Below are 7,283 nucleotides of genomic sequence, written 5' to 3'. Positions count from 1 at the left end.
ATGAGAAAACTTTATTCATCTCCCAAAAACTCCTCCCTGGCATCTTGGCACAAGGCCTGCAGCCATCTTAGTGGCGCAGCATTTTTTACTATCTGCACCCAGCCATGCCAGGGGAGAAATCACAGAAATGCAACAGAAACTGTTCACACAATTTCTGACCTACGACACAGTAATGATATTCAGTGGCTGCTCACAAAACAACTCAAAGGCTATGCAGATAGCAACGAGCTCTAAAACCTGTACAGGGCCTTGGTCTATGGTCTGTACTTGATTGTCCCAGTGTCCTGTGACAGGATTTGTCCATGTCACTGCAGCCTTTTTTGACCATCCAGACACGTCAGTGATGCCTGATACGGGTTGTGGCCGGCAGTGACACGTGGCCATTAGAGGTAGATTCCCCATTTGTGCCCAGAGTCTGTGCTTTGGGAAGTGAATGGAAATATGATCACTGTAGTCTGCCAACGCAGCCTGAAATCCAGCGTCCTCTGCGAGAAGCCAGTCCAAGTTGTCTTTGGTTGCTGGAATGTAGATGCCAAGTCTCTGAGCAGTTCTGTTATTCCAAGGTTTTTCTGCATCAGTTCATATCCCCCCTTGGAGTCTGTTTTGCCCGTGAAGGTGATTGAAGTGACCTCTGCCAGCTCTTGGCTCATGAATGAATCCATGGCTGATTTTTTCTCTTCTCTGTCCAGTTGCAGAGGGGAGTGAGAGAGCGGCTTTAGGAGGTCCCTGGTGTCCAGGCAGGGCCAACCCACTACACCTGCTGTCTGTGCCCTGTGACTGGACCTGGTGACAGTGATGGAACGGAGCACGATGATCCTCCCTCCCTTCCCTGGGTGCTGCTGGATAGACCTGGTGTCTGAGCCCAGCGGGAACACCTGATCCCTGTCTGTGCACTTGTCCCTTGAGGGGACAGGCATCCCTCTCGTGCCCAGTCCTTCAGCCCCTCTGCCACCCACCACCACAGCAATAATTCCTCCCGTCAGACCCCAGAGCCAAACCCCAAAGCCGCCGAGCGCCGGCAGCGCCGGGAGCCAGACCCGGCAAAGGGCTCCTGCCCCTGCGCTCTCCCGGCGGGCGGGAGAAGCCGTGCCTGGAGCCGCTCGCTTTGCGCTGGGCTCTGCTGCCTCTGCCCCTTCCCACCACCCCACCTGCTTTTGGACAAACCTATTTCTTGATCCTGAAATGCGGGGCCGGGGCGGGATGGTGTTGCCAGATCTTCCCGGCTCCTTTTGTTTCTCAGCTCTGCCTGGCTCCGGGGCACGGCTCGGCCTTCGGCTCTGCCTGGCTCTTTTTGGCCTTTGGGTCTCCCCGGCTCCTTCCAGCCCTCAAGAGTTCACAGTGACATCGCTTTTGGGTCCTTTGATATCGGCCCAGTGCTGCTCCTCTGTGGCACAGCGGGGCCTCCTGGAGCCATGGGGACATTGGGACACTCCAGGGACACATGGAATCAAGGCTGCCCCTTGACCCTGCGAGACCTCCTGGTGCCCTGGGGAACCTCTGACACTTCCTGGTCTCAGGATGGCAAGGAGGAGCCTGTGACAATGCAGGGCCTCAGGGACCCAAAGGCACCCTGTGACACTGGGGCACCTCGTGGTTATCAGTCTTTTCCGACAGTTCTGTGCAACCACAGAGAGGCAAAACAGTGGAGCCTGAGCGTGTTGATCCAAACTATTCCCATCTCACCTGAAGATGTCCCTGCTAACAGAGGTCCTGTGTGTTCCCTCTGCTCTCTGGGCACTTGCATCCTTTGAGAGCTGCCCATCACTGGGGTAGCCAAGAGCACAGGGCGGGGGATCCCCTGGAGGGGGAGCAGAGACATCTTTCCTAGATCACCTTGCTCAGAGCCCCATCCAAGCTGGCCTTGAATGTTTGCAGGGATGGGGCATCCACCACCTCCCTGCAAATGTCTTCCTGTGTTTCATTCTCATCATCAAATGTTTCTTCCCTCTCTCTAGTTTGAACCTCCCCTCTTTTAGTTTAACTTCCTCACCCCCTGTCCTACTGTGACAGGCCCTACTGAACCCTTTGCCCACATGTCTCTAAAAAGCTGCCTTGAAGTACTGGAAGGCCCCAAGGAGGTCTCCCCACAGGCTTTTCTTCTGCAGGCTGAAGAGCCCCCACTCTCTCAGCCTGTCTCCATGAGAGAGGTGCTGCAGCCCTGTGATGCCCTTGGTGGCCTCCTCTGGAAGTGCCCCAAGAGGTGCGTGTCTTTGCTGTGCTGAGGAGCCCATGGAGCTGCAGGAGATGCCAGGGCTGGCAGGGGAATCCCCCCAAGCCATTGCCATTGCAGGGGGGTGCATTGCAGACAGGCAGAGGAGCCCAGAGCTGGAGGCAGCACTGCAGGAGGGGTCTCAGCTGAGCGGAGCAGAGGGGCAGAACCCCCCTCCCCTGCTGCCCACGCTGTGGGATGAGCCCAGGACACGGGGGGGGTTGTGGGCTGTGAGCTCCCATTGCTGGCTCCAATCCTGGTTTGCATCCCCCACTATCCCCATGGCCTTGGATGCAGGGCTGCTCTCCATCCCTTCAGCCCCGAGCCTGGCCCTTGAGATCTGGGGGCATTTGACACCCGCTGGCTCCTTTGATCCCCTTTCCCATCCCTCCCAGAGCCCAGGGAAGGACTGAGGGGCCTTGGCTGATTGTCCCTGACCCTCCCCTGCCCTGACAGAAAGCTGTGCTCCTTGGGGACGGTGCTTGGACAGCCCCAGTCAGACCCTGTTTCCCGCTGTGCCCCCAAACCACCGGGTGCCCCAGGGGACGTGGGAACACACATGGACACGGGAAGGCACCCGTGGATGTGGGAACACACCCACCCAGACAGACACAGAGCATTTGTTTGCTGAAGGGGTTTATTGATTCTTGCAGGGAAATTGCCAGGGCACCCAGGGGATCAGGGGGGTCCTCCAGGGATGATCATCTCCTCATGCCGCTGGAGTGGGACAGGACACGGGTGTCATCACCACTTACAGTCCTGAAAGACAGAGCCCCAAACGTCACCCCCGGTGTCCACAGGGACATGGGAGGGGCCTTGTCCCCACCCCGTCTGTCTGCAGGGAGCTAGGGCAGGAGAAGGGAATTGGATGCTGAGATCCATGTGGTCCCAGAGCCCCTGAGCCCGGGATGCTCTGACACCTCCCCGAGCCCCTCCCTGCCCTCCCGGTGAGCCTGGGGGTCTGCAGAGCCCCCAGTGCAAGGCAAGGCTTGGGGGCAGCTCTGTCCAGCTGCCCCGGGACAGGGAGCAGGGACAGCCCCCTGCGTGTCCCTCTGCTGCCCCCAAGCTCTGCCCACTGCAGAGGGCTCAGGGACCCCCCAGGGCCCTGCCAGGCTCCTTTGGGGGGCTGAGGAGCCTCCCATATTTCTCACCTGGACATGCAGAGAGGCAGCCGAGCGTCACTCGCGCAGTAGTTCTACCAGGTCAACTATGGGGGGCTGGGGACAAAGGTAGAGTTAGAGACACACTGGGGTGGACTAGGAGACACTGGGCTGGAGTGGGACACACTGGGATGGACTGGGACACACTGGGATGCTGGGGGGTGGTCGTGGCCATGAGAGGGGAGGGTCTGGGCCCAGCAGGAGTTGGGGCACCCACCTCAGACCTCTTCACTCGACTGCTACTGATATCTCCCTGTAGAGAGAGTGTGTGGTGTCACTGGTCACTGGGGTGTCCCCAGGCCCAAAAGGGATGGGGGGACTACATTTCCCCCCATTTCCCACACTGGGGACATCCCAACTCCAGGACTTACCCCAATACATCCACCTCCTCCTATGTCCCCGAGTGGCTGGGGAAGGAGAGCAAAGGTTTAAGCAGGATTGGCCCTGTGGGGCTGGGGGAGGGACACGGCTGTCCCCAGACCCCCCAGCCCATGATTGGCCCCTGGTCTGAGGGGGAAAATCCCTTCTGCTCCACCCACCCCCACTGCACCCAGTTTCCCCTGGGATCCCTGTTCCTGCAGGGCCCAGGGTGGGGATGGAGACAAGGAGAGCCAGGGGAATTCAGGGCCTGCAGGGAGGGTGGGGGGGAGGAGGAGGGGACCCAAAGAGGGTGAGGTGGGGGGAACTGGGGACCCCACAGGATGGGCATTAGGGTGTGGAAGGGATGGGACTGTGGGGGATGCGGGTGAGGAGGAAGGGATTCCAGTGGAGGGGACCCAGGGAATGAAGCAGGGCAGGGGTGGCGGCAGGAGAAATGGGGAAGGGGAAAGAACTGGAAGGGATTGGGAGGGAGTTTGGGACTGAGGGGTCAAGGAAAGGGATTTCTGGACACGAGTGTCCTGGGCAATGGGAAAGGGGAAGGATTAGAGGAGAAAGAGGGGAAGAAATGGTGTGGGAATGATGGTCTGTGTGTGTGTGGTGGGGTGGACTGGGGTGTGTGGGAATAGAGTGGGGACCCTAGGAAGGGCATCCCCAATGCACACTGGGGTGGACTGGGGAGCACTGGGATGCCCTGGATGGTGGTGGCCACCAGAAAGGAGGGTTTGGGCCCAGTACAAGCCCTGGTACTCACGCCGTCCAGCTCTCCCTGTAGAGAGACAAGAAGACGTCACTGGTCACTGGGGTGTCCCCAGTGCCAGGAAGGGATGGGGGGCCCAAAGTGCCCCCCACTTCCCACACTGGGTGCCCCCCAACTCCCAGACTTACCTCCCCGCAGAGTTCGCCACTGGCCTCAAAGGGCTGCAGGAGGAGAGCAAAGGCTTGGTTGGGGTTGGCCTTGTGGGGCTGGGGGGGACACGGGTGTCCCCACCCCCTCCAGCCCCGGCTGCCCCCCGGGCTGAGCGGGGCTCTTTGGGATTGCGGCTCCCAGGCAAGTTGGGGACACCAGTGCAGGGGGAAAGGCAAGGCATTGAGGGCAAAGCCTGGAGGAAAGGCCCTGGGAAGGGGCCATGGCAGGGCATTTCCCAGTTGGTGCCACTTCAGCCTGGCCAGGCCTTGTCCCACTTGAGCCCAGGGTGGAGCTTGGGCCTGTTTGTCCTCCTTGGACTCCAGTGGGGCTTGGCCCAGTTCCACCCAGTTTGGGTTGGGCCTTTGCCTTGGCTGGGAAAGAGAGGAGATGGTGGGGAGATGTCCCAGGGGACCAAGAGGATGGGACGGGGAGGCCCAAAAAGGTGGGATTTGGGGTCAGAAAGAGCAGGAAGCAGTGGGACTGTGCCAGGACGGAGCCGGGTGCAAGCATCCTGTGAGGAAGTGGAGCTGCAGCAGCAGGAGTTGAATTGAGGGAAGGGGAAGGAGAGAGGGAATTGTGGCCAGAAGAAAGTGGCCTGGCCCGGGGCTGGGGGTGCTGGGGAGTGCTGGGGGAGCCCCTGGATCGGGAAGGGGCCCATCCCTGAGCCCATGGCCGTGGCATGGGGGCCTCACCTTGGCATCTGCCGGGGGGCTCAGCAGGATGGTGAAGAGCAGGGCCACGCTGAGCACAGCGACCTTCATCTTCCTCTGGGCCTGGGCAGCGCTGGCTGAGGCTGCACAAGGGCAGGAGCACATTTATCCCTGCCGGGACTCCTCCCTGCCCCCTCCCCGAGAGCCCCCGGGGCAAAGCCCGGCTGGGCACAGCCCCCAGCCCTGGCCACAAGCCCAGCCCTGGCACAGAGTCCATCCCGCCTGCGGCACCCATCCGGCCACCTTCCCCGGCATCCCTCCAGCTTCCTGCACGGGGCAGCTGCCCCTGGAAGGGCCCAGGCCCCTGGGGGTGCCAAGGGGGTGGGCAGGGAGCTGAAAGCAGCTGCATACCCTGTGGGGACAATCCCACACAACACAATCCATCCTCCAACAACCCCCAAAGCCTGATCCACCCATGTCCTCCTGCCCATCCCTTCCAGAGCTTTCCCTCTGGGACACCCCAGAGCTCAACCCAGCCCCAAACCCGGCGTGTCTGAGCACAATTGTCCCTGTTCCCACTCCAACCCCATGGCTGAACCTGGGGCTGGCACTGCCCCCCTTCTTGGGGCACCAGGACCCCGGGATCAGGGAAACAGGGAGCTGGGAGATAAAGGGGCTGACGGGCAATGGGCACAGGCGGGTGACTGGGATCTCCAGTGTGGGCAGGCACTGGGGAGCACTGGGCAATGCTGGCCCTGGCACACAAGGGCTGGGCCCAGGGAAGTGCTGGGGTGGTGGCAGTGCCCGGCTCCAGCCCATTTGCGGGCACTGCAACCCCCAAGTGGTGCAGGCCCAGCCATGGCCTCCCCGAGCAGAGCCCAGAGGAAGGAGACAGTCCAGAGTGGGACCTTTGGTGTTGAGGGGCTGTAAATGCCTCTTTCTTGAGCGGCTTCACCTTCCCTGGGCCCCTCCTCAGACAACGTTCCTCAATTTTCCAACAAATGAGGCACGAAGCAGAAAAGGGCAAAAGGAAAATCTTCCAGGTCACTGCCGGCTCCTGGGGAAAATGCAAGGCAAGTAGTCAAGTCATTCAGCTGAGATGTTTTCCCAGCTGCCCTACAATGGTCTCTTGTGTGTGGTCAGGGGCCTGTGAGGATGGAAGGTGTTGCGGAAATGTGGGCAAAGGTGAGTGGAGAATTGAGGCTGTGGCAGGTGCCGGGAGCCCCCGCTCAGTGCCTGTCCTTGATCTGTGCCCACGGGGGTCCCAGCCCAGAGGGGCCTGTGAGGCGGGTGGGGAGGGAGGGAGAGTGGGGCGGGAAGGCGCCATCCTGCTGAGGGCCATCCCTGGCCCCTGCCATGTCCCTGTGGACACCGGGGGTGACGTTTGGGGCTCTGTCTTTCAGGACTGGAAGTGCTGGTGACACCCGTGTCCTGGCCCCCTCCAGCAGCATGAGGAGATGATCATCCCTGGAGGACCCCCCTGATCCCCTGGGTGCCCTGGCAATTTCCCTGCAAGAATCAATAAACCCCTGCAGCAAAACAAGTGCTCTGTGTCTGTCTGGGTGGGTGTGTTCCCACATCCATGGGTGCCTTCCCGTGTCCATGTGTGTTCCCACGTCCCCTGGGGCACCCGGTGGTTTGGGGGCACAGCGGGAAACAGGGTCTGACTGGGGCTGTCCAAGCACCGTCCCCAAGGAGCACAGCTTGGTGTCGGGGCAGGGGAGGGTCAGGGACAATCAGCCAAGGCCCCTCAGTCCTTCCCTGTGCTCTGGGAGGGATGGGAGAGGGGATCAAAGGAGCCAGCGGGTGTCAAATGCCCCCAGATCTCAAGGGCCAGGCTCAGGGCTGAAGGGATGGAGAGCAGCCCTGCATCAAAGGCTGGTCTTGTCAGTGAAAAGGTGTTCAGTAACTCTGCCTTCTCTGCATCCTTGCCATGAGCAGAGCGGCTCAGGGGGCTCCTGGGGGTCTCTGCACAC

This window comes from Pseudopipra pipra, chromosome W, assembly GCF_036250125.1.
Source record: "Pseudopipra pipra isolate bDixPip1 chromosome W, bDixPip1.hap1, whole genome shotgun sequence".
In the NCBI taxonomy this organism is placed as follows: domain Eukaryota; kingdom Metazoa; phylum Chordata; class Aves; order Passeriformes; family Pipridae; genus Pseudopipra; species Pseudopipra pipra.
This window is presented reverse-complemented; position numbering follows the sequence as displayed.